The sequence below is a fragment of the Panulirus ornatus genome, chromosome 62, assembly GCF_036320965.1.
Source record: "Panulirus ornatus isolate Po-2019 chromosome 62, ASM3632096v1, whole genome shotgun sequence".
NCBI classification, from domain to species: Eukaryota; Metazoa; Arthropoda; class Malacostraca; order Decapoda; family Palinuridae; genus Panulirus; species Panulirus ornatus.
This window is the reverse complement of record NC_092285.1, coordinates 5,721,569-5,739,453: the sequence shown is the minus strand read 5'-3', so window position 1 is coordinate 5,739,453 and position 17,885 is coordinate 5,721,569. Positions and strand designations below refer to the sequence as shown.

General features: G+C 42.1%; 1 protein-coding gene across 1 annotated transcript in view; it reads right to left on the bottom strand.

Annotated features, from left to right (window-relative positions):
* Positions 1-2,558, bottom strand: part of LOC139745771 (uncharacterized) — a 35,610-nt gene extending 33,052 nt beyond the window's left edge. Inside the window, exon 1 of the mRNA XM_071656314.1 lies at positions 2,232-2,558. The gene's annotated coding sequence lies outside the window, so the exon portion shown is untranslated. The remainder of the gene's footprint in view (positions 1-2,231) is intronic.
* Positions 2,559-17,885: the final 15,327 nt, after the last annotated feature.

The following is a 17,885-nucleotide window of genomic DNA, read 5'->3' as shown; positions in this document are numbered from 1 at the left end:
GTGGTGAGGTGGCGATGGGAATGAATAAAGGCAGACTGTGTGAATTGTATGCATGTGTATATATGTATGTGTCTGTGTGTGTATATATATGTGTACATTGAGATGTATGGGTATGTATATTTGCGTGTGGACGTGTATGTATATACACGTGTATGGGGTGGGTTGGGCCATTTCTTTCGTCTGTTTCCTTGTGCTACCTCGCAAATGCGGGAGACAGTGACAAAGCAAATTAATAATAATAATAATAATAATAATAATAATAATAATAATAATAATAATAATAATAATAATTTTCCAAAAGAAGGAACAGAGATGGGGGCCAGGTGAGGATATTCTCACAAAGGCCCAGTCCTTTGTTCTTAACGCTACCTTGCTATCGTGGGAAATGGCGAATAGTATGAAAAAAAAAATATATATATATATCCCTAGGGATAGGGAAGAAAGAATACTTCCCATGTATTCCCTGCACACTCTTTTTATTTCCACACATCTCTCTTACATTACTTACTCAATCAAACCACCTCACACCACATATTGTCCTCATACATCTCATTTCCAGCACATCCACCCTCCTGCGCACAACTCTATCCATAGCCCATGCCTCGCAACCATACAACATTGTTGGAACCACTATTACTTCAAACATACCCATTTTTGCTTTCCGAGATAATGTTCTCGACTTCCACACATTCTTCAAGGCTCCCAGAATTTTTGCCCCCTCCCCCACCCTATGATTCACTTCCACATCCATGGTTCCATCCGCTGCCAAACCCACTCCCAGATATCTAAAACACCTCACTTCCTCCAGTTTTTCTCCATTCCAACCTACCCCCCAATTGACTTGACCCTCAACCCTACTGTACCCAATAACCTTGCTCTTATTCACATTTACTCTCAACTTTCTTCTTTCATACACTTTACCAAACTCATTCACCAGCTTCTGCAGTTTCTCACATAAATCAGCCACCAGCGCTGTATCATCAACGAACAACAACTGACTCACTTCCCAAGCTCTCTCATCCACAACAGACTGCATACTTGCCCCTCTCTCCAAAACTCTTGCATTCACCTCCCTAACAACCCCATCCATAAACAAATTAAACAACCATGGAGACATCACACACCCCTGCCGCAAACCTACATTCACTGAGAACCAGTCACTTTCCTCTCTTCCTACACGTACACATAATTAATAAATAAATAATATATATATATATATATAAATAATATATATATATATATATATATAAATATATATATATATATATATATATATATATATATATATATATATATATATATTATCCCTGGGGATAGGGGATTAAGAGTACTTCCCACGTATTCCCTGCGTGTCGTAGAAGGCGACTAAAAGGGGAGGGAGCGGGGGGCTGGAAATCCTCCCCTCTGGTTTTTTTTTTTTTTTTTTTTTTTTTTTTTTCCAAAAGAAGGAACAGAGAATTGGGCCAGGTGAGGGTATTCCCTCAAAGGCCCAGTCCTCTGTTCTTAACGCTACCTCGCTAATGCGGGAAATGGCGAATAGTTTGAAAGAAAGAAAAGATATATATATATATATATATATATATATATATATATATATATATATATATATATATATATATATATATATATATATCATTTTCCTCACAAATGAATACTGAGGAAGATAATTCATTTATAAAGACATTTCTTAAATCTTTAGGGGCTGTAAACTGTAAAATTACCATGTGACATGTGAAGGTGAGAAGTACTATAATAATTTTACAGATATGTTTGGTATTCTTTAAGAAATGTATCATAGAATAAACATATTCTATGAAAACCTTACCTTACCCCACCACTGGGGTGGAGATATACTTCTAGTATCATAATCAAAATATACCAATGAAAGTATCGTCGTCTTCCCTCATAGTGAATGCACATGGGGATAATTTGCATACTTGAACACAGACACCCAAGTCACAGAACAAACTTCAAAGTGATTCATTCCTCAGACACTAGTTCAAATCCACTTTAGCTCCGCATGGCTATTTGCTTTTTATATATCATGATTCTATTAATTTATGTTCAATTAGTGTTTCCAGTATATATATTATCAGTTGTAAAGCAAGTTTTATTGAACGATATCAACTAAGATGACAGGAGTATATCACAGACACTATGAGCTTCATTAAGGTCAATGTACTTTCATACAAAACCAAGCGAACGGGTGATAATTTTACTATAGCAATTACCTGAGAGTTTCAGTCTAGTTGTGTGACTATAATGTCATCTTTATCATCAGAACGTCACACCTTAAGACAGACATGACACCCAGAACGCCTTCAGCAGTTGCCGAGGACGACCATGTTGACTTCTGTTTTGGGGGTGGGTGGATCGTGCCCCGGGGTCGTCCCCCTAATCACCGGAATATATCGAAAATCAAATGTGTTAAACATGCAGACCATTTTGAGTGCTCTCAGGGTTTAGGCTGTCCTCACCCTAATCTCCGGAAAATACCGAAAAGTAAATGTGTAAATAATGCAAGACTACATTGTGCACTCTCAAGGGGATGGTGTTATCACCCTAATCTACAGAATCCTCAGAAAATCAGATATGTTAACTAAACATGAAGGTCCATTTGAGTGCTTGTTGTCTCCCTTAACCTCTGTGAACAACGGAAAATCCAATGTGAGAAAGTTTCTCTCACGAAAGGAGATGTTAGGAGAATTAAGTAGAACATATTAATTTGTTCTTTGGTTGCCTACGAGTCATATATCTCTAATTTTATACCATTGTTCTATAAGTTCATTTGAACACAAATTGGGTAAAGTGAAAGGAATGCGTTATTTTATTCCAGTAAACTTCAGCGTCTTTCGGGGATTTTATCTCATTCCGTCTGTTTTTTACGTACTGAAGTTTAATAATTCAAATATGCTTTTTGTCATAGTAGATTACTGTTTCCCGGATTAGCGAGGTAGCGCAAGGAACAGACGAAGAAAGGCCACATCTCCTCACATCCATTATCTAACTGTCATGTGTAATGCACCAAAGATATAGCTTCCCATTTACATCCATGTCCCACAGAGATTTCCATGGTTTACCCAGGACATTTCGCATACCCCAGTTTAGTCCATTGATATCACGCCGCCCCCAGTATACCACATCTTTCCAATTCATTCTATCAAATATTTTAGTTTATGGGGAAACTGTAACTTAGTGTAACTAATACTGTCATTTATATTTTGCAACATGTGACACAAGCGAGAGACAGCCGCTCTGACTCTGGACCACGTAAAAGAGACCCTACTGTCTGTGGAGCACTTGAGAGACACCCCTGCTCAACCTGTGAACCACTTGAGAGAGACCCCTCTGTCTGTAGACCACTCGAGAGACCCCTGGTCTGTCTATGGGCCACTTGAGAGAGACCTGCTCTGTCTGTGGACCACTTGCGAGAGACCCCTGCTCTGTCTGTGGACCACTTGAGAGACACCCCTGCACTACCTGTGGACCACTTGAGATACAGGCTCTGTCTGTGGACCACTTGAGAGACACCCACTGTCTGTGGACCACTTGAGATACACGCGCTGTCTGTGGACCACTTGAGATACACGCTCTGTCTGTGAACCACTTGAGAGACATCCACTGTCTGTGGACCACTTGCGAGACACCCACTGTCTGTGGACCACTTGAGAGACACCCTTGCTCTGTCTGTGGACCACTTGAGAGACAATCGCCTTGTCTGTGGACCATTAGAGAGACACCCACTATGTCTGTGGACCACTTAAAGAGACAATCTGTGTCTGTGGACTATTTGAGGGAGACTTGCTCTGTCTGTGGACCACTTGAGAGAGACCTGCTCCGTCTGTGGACCACTTGAGAGACCTGTTCTGTCTGTAGACCACTTGAGAGACCAGCTCTGTTTGTGGACAATTTGAGAGACACCCGCTCTGTCTGTGAACCACTCGAGAAAGATCCCTTTGTTTGTGGACCACTTGAGAGGAACCCCTGCTTTGTTTGTGGACCACTTGAGAGAGACCCCTGCTCTGTTTCTGGACCACTTGAGAGAGACCCCTCTGTCTGTAGACCACTCTAGAGAGACCCCTGGTCTGTCTATGGGCCACTTGAGAGAGACCTGCACTGTCTGTGGACAACTCGAGAGAGACCCCTGCTCTGTCTGTGGACCACTCGAGACCCCTGCTCTGTCTGTGGACAACATGAGAGACACCCCCTATATTTGTGAACCACTTGAGAGTGACTGCTTCTCTGTCTGTGGACCACTTGAGAAAGACCTCTGCTCTGCCTGTGGATCACTTTCTGACATACTCAATATTGTATCAGATCTGACATCATAATTATCATCACCCAAATCTTTATTCAGTGATGATATTGATCGTAGAATTTATATTATGTATTTTTCCCGTTTTGTGGGTCACAAGGAATTGGACCATGGACTGGTTATGGTTCACAGACCCAAGAGGTTTTTAAGAACCTTTCAGATGAAAAATGGAGTGTTATTAAGTTTATTTCTTTAATAAACACACACACACACACACACACACACACACACACACACACACACTTTGTCGATGTCTCACGCGTTAGCGAGGTAGGGCAAGGAAACACGAAAGAATGACCCGACCCACTCACATACAAATGCATATACATACACGTCCACACACGCAAATATACATACTTATACATTTCAACGTATGCATATACATGCATACACAGACACATACATATATACACATGTACATAATTCATACTTGCTGCCTTTATTCACTTCCGTCGCCACCCCGCCACACATTAAATGACTACCCCCTCCCCCCGCACGCGCGCGAGATAGCGCTAGGAAAAGACAAGAAAGGCCACATTCGTTCACATTCAGTCTCTAACTGTCATGTATAATGCACCGAAACCACAGCTCCGTTTCCACATCCAGGCCCCACACGACTTTCTATGGTTTACCCCCAGACGCTTCACATGCCCTGGTTCAATCCATTGGCAGCACGTCAACCCCGGTATACCACATCATTCCAATTCACTCTATTCCTTGCACTCCTTTCACCCTCCTGCATGTTCAGGCCCCGATCGCTCAAAATCTTTTTCACTCCATCTTTCCACCTCCAATTTGGTTTCCCACTTCTCCTCGTTCCCTCCCCCTCTGACATATATATCTTCTTTGTCAATCTTTCCTCACTCATTCACTCCATATGACCAAACCATTTCAATACACCCTCTTCTGCTCTCTCAACCAGACTCTTTTTATTACCACACATCTCTCTTACCCTATTATTACTTACTCGATCAAACCACCTCACATCACATATTTTCCTCAAGCATCTCATTTCTAACACATCCACCCTACTGCGCACAACCCTATCTATAGACCACGCCTCGCATCCATATAACATTGTTGGAACGACTATTCCTTCAAACATACCCATTTTTGCTTTCCGAGATAACGTTCTTGCCTTCCACACATTCTTCAACGCTCCCAGAACTTTCGCCCCCTCCCCCAAACTGTGACTCACTTGCGCTTCCATGGTTCCATCCGCTGCCAAATCCACTCCCAGATATCTAAAACTCTTCACTTCCTCCAGTTTTACTCCATTCAAACTTACTTCGCAATTGACTTGTCCCTCAACCCTACCTTACTTTATAACTTTGCTCTTATTCACATTTACTCTCAGCTTTCTTCTTTCACACACTTTACCAAACTCAGTCACCAGCTTCTGCAGCTTCTCACCCGAATCATCCACCAGCGTTGTATCATCAGCGAACAACTTACTTCCCAAGCTCTCTCATCCACAACAGACTGCATACTTGCCCCTCTCTCCAAAGCTCTTGCATTCACCTCCTTAAAAAGCCTATCCATAAACAAATTAAACAACCATGGAGACATCACGCACTTTTGCCGTAAACCGACATTCACTGAGAACCAGTCACTCTCCTCTCTTCCTACTCGTACACATGCCTTACATCCCCGATAAAAACTTTTCACTGCTTCCAGCAACTTGCCTCCCACACTATATACTCTTAATACCTTCCACAGAGCATCTCTATCAACTCTATCATATGCCTTCTCCAGATCCATAAGCTACATACAAATCCATTTGTTATTCTAAGTATTTCTCATATACATTCTTCAAAGCAAACACCTGATCCACACATCCTCTACCACTCCTGAAACCACACTACTCTTCCCCAATCTGATGCTCTGTACATGCCTTCCCCTCTCAATCAATACCCTCCCATATAATTTCCCAGGAATACTCAACAACCTTATACCTCTGTAATTTGAGCACTCACCTTTATCCCCTTTGCCTTTGTTCAATGGCATTATGCATGCATTCCGCCAATCCTCAGGCACTTCACCATGAGCAATACATACATTGAATATCCTCACCAACCAGTCAACAACACAGTCACCCCCTTTTTAAATAAATCCCACTGCAATACCATCCAACCAGCCGCCTTGCCGGCTTTCATCCGCAAAGCTTTCACTACCGCTTCGTTGTTTACCAAACCATTCTCCATGACCCTCTCACTTCTCACACCACCTCGACCAAAACACCCCATATCTGCCGCTCTATCATCAAACACGTTCAACAAACCTTGAAAATACTCTCTCCATCTCCTCACATCACCACTACCAGTTATTACCTCCCCATTAGCCCCCTTCATCGATGTTCCCATTTGTTCTCTTGTCTTACGCACTTTATTTACCTCCTTCCAAATCATCTTTTTATTCTCCCTAAGATTTAATGATACTCTCTCACCCCAACTCTCATTTGCCCTCTTTTTCACCTCTTGAACCTTTCTCTTGTCCTCCTGCCTCTTTCTTATATACATCTCCCAGTCCTTTGCACTATTTCCCTACAAAAATCGACCAAATGCCTCTCTTCTCTTTCACTAATAATCTTATTTCTTCATTTCACCACGCACTACCCTTTCTAATCTGTCCACCTCCCACCTTTCTCATGCCACAAGCATCTTTCGCCCGAGCCATCACTGCTTCCCTAAATACATCTCATTCTTCCCCCACTCCATTTACGTCCTTTGCTCTCACCTTTTTCCATTCTGCACTCAGACTCTCCTGGTACTTCCTCACACAAGTCTCCTTCCCAAGCTCACTTATTCTCACCATTCTCACCACTCACCACCCCAACATTCTCTATTCTCGTCTGAAAACCTCTACAAATCTTCTCCTTCGCCTCTACAAGGTAATGATCAGACATACCTCCAGTTGCACCTCTCAGCACATTAACATCCAAAAGTCTCTCTTTCACGCGCCTATCAATTAACACGTAATCCAGTAACGCTCTCTGGCCATCTCTCCTACTTACATAAGTATATTAATGTATATCTCTCTTTTTAAACCAGGTATTCACAATCACCAGTCCTTTTTCAGCACATAAATCTACAAGCTCTTCACCATTTCCATTTACAACACTAAACACCCCATGTACACCAATTATTCCCTCAACTGCCACATTACTCACCTTTGCATTCAAATCACCCATCAGTATAACCCGGTCTCGTGCATCAAAACTGCTAACACACCCACTCAGCTGCTCCCAAAGCACTTGCCTCTCTCCATTCACTTTCTTACACTCTATCACATACTCTCACAACTCCTGTTTCAGGAGTAGTGCTACTCCTTCCTTTGCTCTTGTCCTCTCACCAACCTCTGACTTTACTCCCCAAACATTCCCAAACCACTCTTCTCCTTTACCCTTGAGCTTCATTTCACTCAGAGCCAAAACATCTAGGTTCCTCTCCTCAAAGATACTACCTATCTCTCCTTTTCTCTCATCTTGGTTACTTTCCTGGGGATAGGGGAGAAAGAATACTTCGAACGCATTCCCCGCGTGTCGTAGAAGGCGACTAAAGTGGACGGGAGTAGGGGGCTAGAAACCTTCCCCTCCTTGTATTTTAACTTTCTAAAAGGGGAAACAGAAGAAGGAGTCATGTGAGGAGGCAGATGCAAGGTTGGACCGGTGACACGAGCGATTTTTTTTTCCCCCCATGGATGATGATGGAGGTTTGTGACGCTGCGTTAAAGTTTACAAATATCGTTTCAGATTGGTCTGGGAATGCTGCATGTGCTTGAATTTGTAATGATCCTTGTGTGAAAGACTAGTCAGGAATTCATAGAGGGGTTTTATTGGGATACAGCTAGTGTCCTTGTAGGTCATACCTCTCCACACCAATTGGTAATCTTGGTGCTGACACAGATTCGGTATGATTCCTCTCACGTCAGGACTAGAAATAAGAGACAGCTTTTGGTAAACTTAAAAGATTTCCAATCCTCTCCATCCCTGTAAGGACCAAGTTGGATACGACCAAAGATAGTGAGTTGTGTTCACCATAGTTGATCACAGACTAACTTTAAAGGTTTGACAGATGACCAACTTGATCCTCCAGGTTCCTCTGGCCCCGGGTCCAGCCGCCCATGGTGTCCACGGTGACGACACACGCCAGGCCCTGCGTACATTGTGTACATCTTTTGTCATCTGTTTCAATTTAGATGTGTACAATATTTTGCTTAAATTTGTTTCTTTTCGCACTAATACTTTATATACGATTCTGAGTTTTCTCGTAAATGTTTATTTTAGAATTCAATTGGTATTTAAGGAATGAATTAAGTGATGTTTGCAATAAGTGTACAGATATGCAAAATATTTCACTCCCTGGGGATAGGGGATTAAGAATACTTCCCACGTATTCCCTGCGTGTCGTAGAAGGCGACTAAAAGGGGAGGGAGCGGGGGGCTGGAAATCCTCCCCTCTCGGTTTTTTTTTTAATTTTCCAAAAGAGGGAACAGAGAATTGGGCCAGGTGAGGGTATTCCCTCAAAGGCCCAGTCCTCTGTTCTTAGCGCTACCTCGCTAATGCGGGAAATGGCGAATAGTTTGAAAGAAAAAGAAAGATATATATATATATATATATATATATATATATATATATATATATATATATATATATTTCTTTTTTTTTTTTTTTGCTTTGTCGCTGTCTCCCGCGTTTGCGAGGTAGCGCAAGGAAACAGACGAAAGAAATGGCCCAACCCACCCCCATACACATGTATATACATACGTCCACACACGCAAAATATACATACCTACACAGCTTTCCATGGTTTACCCCAGACGCTTCACATGCCCCGATTCAATCCACTGACGGCACGTCAACCCCGGTATACCACATCGCTCCAATTCACTCTATTCCTTGCGCTCCTTTCACCCTCCTGCATGTTCAGGCCCCGATCACACAAAATCTTTTTCACTCCATCTTTCCACCTCCAATTTGGTCTCCCTCTTCTCCTCGTTCCCTCCACCTCCGACACATATATCCTCTTGGTCAATCTTTCCTCACTCATTCTCTCCATGTGCCCAAACCATTTCAAAACACCCTCTTCTGCTCTCTCAACCACGCTCTTTTTATTTCCACACATCTCTCTTACCCTTACGTTACTTACTCGATCAAACCACCTCACACCACACATTGTCCTCAAACATCTCATTTCCAGCACATCCATCCTCCTGCGCACAACTCTATCCATAGCCCACGCCTCGCAACCATACAACATTGTTGGAACCACTATTCCTTCAAACATACCCATTTTTGCTTTCCGAGATAATGTTCTCGACTTCCACACATTCTTCAAGGCTCCCAGAATTTTCGCCCCCTCCCCCACCCTATGATCCACTTCCGCTTCCATGGTTCCATCCGCTGCCAGATCCACTACCAGATATCTAAAACACTTCACTTCCTCCAGTTTTTCTCCATTCAAACTCACCTCCCAATTGACTTGACCCTCAACCCTACTGTACCTAATAACCTTGCTCTTATTCACATTTACTCTTAACTTTCTTCTTTCACACACTTTACCAAACTCAGTCACCAGCTTCTGCAGTTTCTCACATGAATCAGCCACCAGTGCTGTATCATCAGCGAACAACAACTGACTCACTTCCCAAGCTCTCTCATCCCCAACAGACTTCATACTTGCCCCTCTTTCCAAAACTCTTGCATTCACCTCCCTAACAACCCCATCCATAAACAAATTAAACAACCATGGAGACATCACACACCCCTGCCGCAAACCTACATTCACTGAGAACCAATCACTTTCCTCTCTTCCTACACGTACACATGCCTTACATCCTCGATAAAAACTTTTCACTGCTTCTAACAACTTGCCTCCCACACCATATATTCTTAACACCTTCCACAGAGCATCTCTATCAACTCTATCATATGCCTTCTCCAGATCCATAAATGCTACATACAAATCCATTTGCTTTTCTAAGTATTTCTCACATACATTCTTCAAAGCAAACACCTGATCCACACATCCTCTACCACTTCTGAAACCACACTGCTCTTCCCCAATCTGATGCTCTGTACATGCCTTCACCCTCTCAATCAATACCCTCCCATATAATTTACCAGGAATACTCAACAAACTTATACCTCTGTAATTTGAGCACTCACTCTTATCCCCTTTGCCTTTGTACAATGGCACTATGCACGCATTCCGCCAATCCTCAGGCACCTCACCATGAGTCATACATACTTTAAATAACCTCACCAACCAGTCAACAATACAGTCACCCCCTTTTTTTAATAAATTCCACTGCAATACCATCCAAACCTGCTGCCTTGCCGGCTTTCATCTTCCGCAAAGCTTTTACTACCTCTTCTCTGTTTACCAAATCATTTTCCCTAACCCTCTCACTTTGCACACCACCTCGACCAAAACACCCTATATCTGCCACTCTATCATCAAACACATTCAACAAACCTTCAAAATACTCACTCCATCTCCTTCTCACATCACCACTACTTGTTATCACCTCCCCATTTGCGCCCTTCACTGAAGTTCCCATTTGCTCCCTTGTCTTACGCACCCTATTTACCTCCTTCCAGAACATCTTTTTATTCTCCCTAAAATTTAATGATACTCTCTCACCCCAACTCTCATTTGCCCTTTTTTTCACCTCTTGCACCTTTCTCTTGACCTCCTGTCTCTTTCTTTTATACGTCTCCCACTCAACTGCATTTTTTCCCTGCAAAAATCGTCCAAATGCCTCTCTCTTCTCTTTCACTAATACTCTTACTTCTTCATCCCACCACTCACTACCCTTTCTAACCAACCCACCTCCCACTCTTCTCATGCCACAAGCATCTTTTGCGCAATCCATCACTGATTACCTAAATACATCCCATTCCTCCCCCACTCCCCTTACTTCCATTGTTCTCACCTTTTTCCATTCTGTACTCAGTCTCTCCTGGTACTTCCTCACACAAGTCTCCTTCCCAAGCTCACTTACTCTCACCACCCTCTTCACCCCAACATTCACTCTTCTTTTTCTGAAAACCCATACAAATCTTCACCTTAGCCTCCACAAGATAATGATCAGACATCCCTCCAGTTGCACCTCTCAGCACATTAACATCCAAAAGTCTCTCTTTCGCGCGCCTGTCAATTAACACGTAATCCAATAACGCTCTCTGGCCATCTCTCCTACTTACATAAGTATACTTATGTATATCTCGCTTTTTAAACCAGGTATTCCCAATCATCAGTCCTTTTTCAGCACATAAATCCACAAGCTCTTCACCATTTCCATTTACAACACTGAACACCCCATGTATACCAATTATTCCCTCAACTGCCACATTACTCACCTTTGCATTCAAATCACCCATCACTATAACCCGGTCTCGTGCATCAAAACCACTAACACACTCATTCAGCTGCTCCCAAAACAATTGCCTCTCATGATCTTTCTTCTCATGCCCAGGTGCATATGCACCAATAATCACCCATCTCTCTCCATCAACTTTCAGTTTTACCCATATTAATCGAGAATTTACTTTCTTACATTCTATCACGTACTCCCACAACTCCTGTTTCAGGAGTACTGCTACTCCTTCCCTTGCTCTTGTCCTCTCACTAACCCCTGACTTTACTCCCAAGACATTCCCAAACCACTCTTCCCCTTCACCCTTGAGCTTCGTTTCACTCAGAGCCAAAACATCCAGGTTCCTTTCCTCAAACATACTACCTATCTCTCCTTTTTTCACATCTTGGTTACATCCACACATATTTAGGCACCCCAATCTGAGCCTTCGAGGAGTATGAGCACTCCCCGCGTGACTCCTTCTTCTGTTTCCCATTTTAGAAAGTTAAAAAAATACAAGGAGGGGAGGATTTCTGGCCCCCCGCTCCCGTCCCCTCTAGTCGCTTTCTACGACACGCGAGGAATGCGTGGGAAGTATTCTTTCACCCCTATCCCCAGGGATAATATACATATATATATATATATATATATATATATATATATATATATATATATATATATATATATATACACACACACATATACACACATACACACACACACGCACATACACACACACACACACACACACACACACATATATATACATATGAAAAATGTAAGAAACAATTTAGAAAACTGAAACTTCTAGCTTGAAATGAAAAGAAAAAAAATGAATGTCACATAATGGTTCAACCTCTGGCTATGGAAAAAGGAAATGTTTAATTTATTTACACAAAAGTCAATAGTAGTTCCCATCAATTTAACCACTGTATCAATAAGCTTCAATGTCTAAGCTACATTTTTTCCAATTTCACTATTTTCTTGTCAAAGCACCATGTATGAAAACTATCACTCCAGTAACACAACTATAAACATTTACTTCCCCTTTAAAAAAGTTCTGGGGAAGTCTGTCTCGATACACTGCGGGACACTCTACCACCTGGCGAGGTTTGTGTTGCAATGGTTCTTGATTCACAAACGTAGTAGCATCACTGGTGGGCCAAGGTAGCTCCGTTGGCGAAGAGGAGCTCATGAAACATGTCGGAAAGCATGCAACTGCAGGCAGGAGTGAAGGCTGATGCAAACTTCAGATATATATATATATATATATATATATATATATATATATATATATATATATATATATATATATATATATATATATATATTTTTTTTTTCGCTGTCTCCCGCGTTTGCGAGGTAGCGCAAGGAAACAGACGAAAGAAATGGCCCAACCCACCCCCATACACATGTATATACATACGTCCACACGCCCAAATATACATACCTACACAGCTTTCCATGGTTTACCCCAGACGCTTCACATGCCTTGATTCAATCCACTGACAGCACGTCAACCCCGGTATACCACATCGATCCAATTCACTCTATTCCTTGCCCTCCTTTCACCCTCCTGCATGTTCAGGCCCCGATCACACACTTTTTCACTCCATCTTTCCACCTCCAATTTGGTCTCCCACTTCTCGTTCCCTCCACCTCCGATACATATATCCTTTGGTCAATCTTTCCTCACTCATTCTCTCCATGTGCCCAAACCATTTCAAAACACCCTCTTCTGCTCTCTCAACCACGCTCTTTTTATTTCCACACATCTCTCTTACCCTTACGTTACTTACGCGATCAAACCACCTCACACCACACATTGTCCTCAAGCGTCTCATTTTCAGCACATCCATCCTCCTGCGCACAACTCTATCCATAGCCCACGCCTCGCAACCATAGAACATTGTTGGAACCACTATTCCTTCAAACATACCCATTTTTGCTTTCCGAGATAATGCTCTCGACTTCCACACATTCTTCAAGGCTCCCAAAATTTCCGCCCCCTCCCCCACCCTGCGATCCACTTCCGCTTCCATGGTTCCATCCGCTGCCAGATCCACTCCCAGATATCTAAAACACTTTACTTCCTCCAGTTTTTCTCCATTCAAACTTACCTCCCAATTGACTTGACCCTTTGACTTTACCAAACTCAGTCACCAGCTTCTGCAGTTTCTCACATGAATCAGCCACCAGCGCTGTATCATCAGCGAACAACAACTGACTCACTTCCCGAGCTCTCTCATCCCCAACAGACTTCATACCTGCCCCTCTTTCCAAAACTCTTGCATTCACCTCCCTAACAACCCCATCCATAAACAAATTAAACAACCATGGAGACATCACACACCCCTGCCGCAAACCTACATTCATATATATATATATATATATATATATATATATATATATATATATATATATATATATATATATATATATATATATATATATATAATATTCTTTTCTTTCTTTCGTACTATTCGCCATTTCCCGTGTTAGCGAGGTAGCGTTAAGAACAGAGGACTGGGCCTTTGAGGGAATATCCTCACCTGGCCCCCTTCTCTGTTCCTTATTTTGGAAAATTGAAAAAAACAAGAGTGGAGGATTTCCAGCCACCCGCTCTCTCCCCTTTTAGTCGCCTTCTACGACACGCAGGGAATACGTGGGAAGTATTCTTTCTCCCCTATCCCCAGGGATAAATACACACACACACACACACACACATATATATATATATATATATATATATATATATATATATATATATATATATATATATATATATATATATATTTCATACTATTCGCCATTTCCCGTGTTAGCGAAGTAGCACAAGGAACAGAGGACTGAGCCTTTAAGGATATATCCTCACTTGGTCCCCTCCTCTATTCCTTCTTTAGGGAAACCAAAAATGAGAGTGGATTTCCAGACCCCCGCTCCCTTCCCTTTTAGTTGCCTTCTATGACACACTCTTCCCTGAACCATCAATAATAAGTTTTGCTGTCAACTCATAAAGTAATTCACCAAGAACCAGTCCATCTACATTAACCATAATGTTATATTCAAAAAAGTAAATTTTGCCAGTTTATATGACTCATTTATATACAAGCCCAGGGTATAAACCATGGAAGAATACTTGGGAAGTATTCTTTCTCCCCTATCCCCAGTCTTTTATCGAGGATGTGAGGCTTGTGTACGAGTAGGAAGAAAGTGATTGGTTCTCAATGAATGTCAGTTTGCGGCAGGGGTGCATGATGTCTCCATGGTTGTTTAATTTGTTTATGGATGGGTTGTTAGGGAGGTGAATGCAAGAGTTTTGGAGAGAGGGGCAAGTATGCAGTCTGTTGTAGATGAGAGGGCTTGGGAAGTGAGTCAGTTGTTCACTGATGATACAGCACTGGTGGCTGATTTGGGTGAGAAACTGCAGAAGCTGGTGACTGAGTTTGGTAAAGTGTGTGAAAGAAGAAAGCTGAGAGTTAATGCGAATATATATATATATATATATATATATATATATATATATATATATATATATATATATATATATATATATATATATAAACCAGCTATTCCGAATCACCAGTTCTTTTTCAGCACACAATTCCACAAGCTCTTCACCATTTCCATTCACAACACTGAATACCCTATGTATACCAATTATTCCCTCAACTGCCGCATTACTCACCTTTGCATTCAAATCACCCACCACAAATACCCGGTCTTGTGCATAAAAGCTGCTAACACACTCACTCAGCCGCTCCCAAAACACTTGCCTCCCATGATCTTTCTTCTCATGCCCAGGTGCATACGCACCAACAATCACCCATCTCTCTCCATCCACTTTCAGTTTCACCCATATCAATCTAGAGTTTACTTTCTTACACTCTATCACATACTTCCACAACTCCTGTTTCAGGAGTAGTGCTACCCCTTCCTTAGCTTTGTCCTCTTACCAATCCCTGATTTTACGCCTAAGACTTTTCCAAACCACTCTTTCCCTTTACCCTTGAGCTTCGTTTCACTTAGAGCTAAAACATCCAGGTTCCTCTCCTCAAACATACTACCTATCTCTCCTTTCTTCTCATCTTGTTTACATCCACACACATTCAGACACCGTAATCTAAGCCTTCGCGGAGGACGAGCATTTCCCAAGTATTCCCTGCCCGTCGTGAAACTCGACTAAAAGGGGAGGGAGCGAGGGGCTGGAAATCCTCCCTTCTAGTTTTTCCTTTTCCAAAAGAAGGAACAGAGAAGGGTTCCAAGCGAGGATTTTCCCTCTTAGGCTCAGTCCTCTGTTCTTATATATATATATATATATATATATATATATATAATATATATATATATATATATATATATATTTTCTTTTTTCTTTTAAACTATTTGCCATTTCCCGCGTTGGCGAGGTAACGTTAAGAACAGAGGACTGGGCCTTTTTTGGAATATCCTCACCTGGCCCCCTCTGTTCCTTCTTTTGGAAAATAAAAAAAAAAAAAAAAAAACGAGAGGGGAGGATTTCCAGCCCCCCGCTCCCTCCCCTTTTAGTCGCCTTCTACGACACGCAGGGAATACGTGGGAGTATTCTTAATCCCCTATCCCCAGGATAATATATATATATATATATAAAATATATATATATATATATATATATATATATATAAAGAGCGTGGTTGAGAGAGCAGAAAAGGGTGTTTTGAAATGGTTTGGGCACATGAAGAGAATGAGTGAGGAAAGATTGACCAAGAGGATATATGTGTCGGAGGTGGAGGGAACGAGAAGTGGGAGACCAAATTGGAGGTGGAAAGATGGAGTGAAAAAGATTTGGTGTGATCGAGGCCTGAACATGCAGGAGGGGTGAAAGGAGGGCAAGGAATAGAGTGAATTGGATCGATGTGGTATACCGGGGTTGACGTGCTGTCAGTGGATTGAATCAGGGCATGTGAAGCGTCTGGGGTAAACCATGGAAAGCTGTGTAGGTATGTATATTTGCGTGTGTGGACTATGTATATACATGTGTATGGGGGTGGGTTGGGCCATTTCTTTCGTCTGTTTTCTTGCGCTACCTCGCAAACGCGGGAGACAGCGACAAAAATTAATGTTGTTAATTGACAGGCGTGCGAAAGAGAGACTTTGGATGTTAAATGTGCTGAGAGGTGCAACTGGAGGGATGACTGATCATTATCTTGTGGAGGATAAAGGTGAAGATTTGTATGGGTTTTCAGAAAAGAAGAGTGAATTTTGGGGTTGAAGAGGGTGGTGAGAGTAAGTGAGCTTGGGAAGGAGACCTGTGTGAGGAAGTACCAGGAGAGACTGAGTACAGAATGGAAAAAGGTGAGATCAATGGAAGTAAGGGGAGTGGGGGAGGAACGGGATGTATTTAGGGAATCAGTGATGGAGTGCGCAAAAGATGCTTGTGGCATGAGAAGAGTGGGGAGGTGGGTTGATTAGAAAGGGTAGTGAGTGGTGGGATGAAGAAGTAAGAGTATTAGTGAAAGAGAAGAGAGAGGCATTTGGACGATTTTTGCAGGAAAAAATGCAATTGAGTGGGAGATGTATAAAGAAAGAGACAGGAGGTCAAGAGAAAGGTGCAAGAGGTGAAAAAGAGGGAAAATGAGAGTTGGGGGGGAGAGAGTATCATTAAATTTTAGGGAGAATAAAAAGATGTTCTGGAAGGAGGTAAATAAAGTGCGTAAGACAAGGGAGCAAAGGGGGAACTTCAGTGAAGGGCGCAAATGGGAGGTGAAAACAAGTAGTGGTGATGTGAGAAGGAGATGGAGTGAGTATTTTGAAGGGTTTCTGTTGAATGTGTTTGATGATAGAGTGGCAGATATAGGGTGTTTTGGTCGAGGTGGTGTGCAAAGTGAGAGGGTTTAGGGAAAATGATTTGGTAAACAGAGAAGAGGTAGTGAAAGCTTTGCGGAAGATGAAAGCCGGCAAGGCAGCAGGTTTGGATGGTATTGCAGTGGAATTTATTAAAAAAGGGGGTGACTGTATTGTTGACTTGTTGGTAAGGTTATTTAATGTATGTATGACTCATGGTGAGGTGCCTGAGGATTGGCGGAATGCGTGCATAGTGCCATTGTACAAAGGCAAAGGGGATAAGAGTGAGTGCTCAAATTACAGAGGTATAAGTTTGTTGAGTATTCCTGGTAAATTATATGGGAGGGTATTGATTGAGAGGGTGAAGGCATGTACAGAGCATCAGATT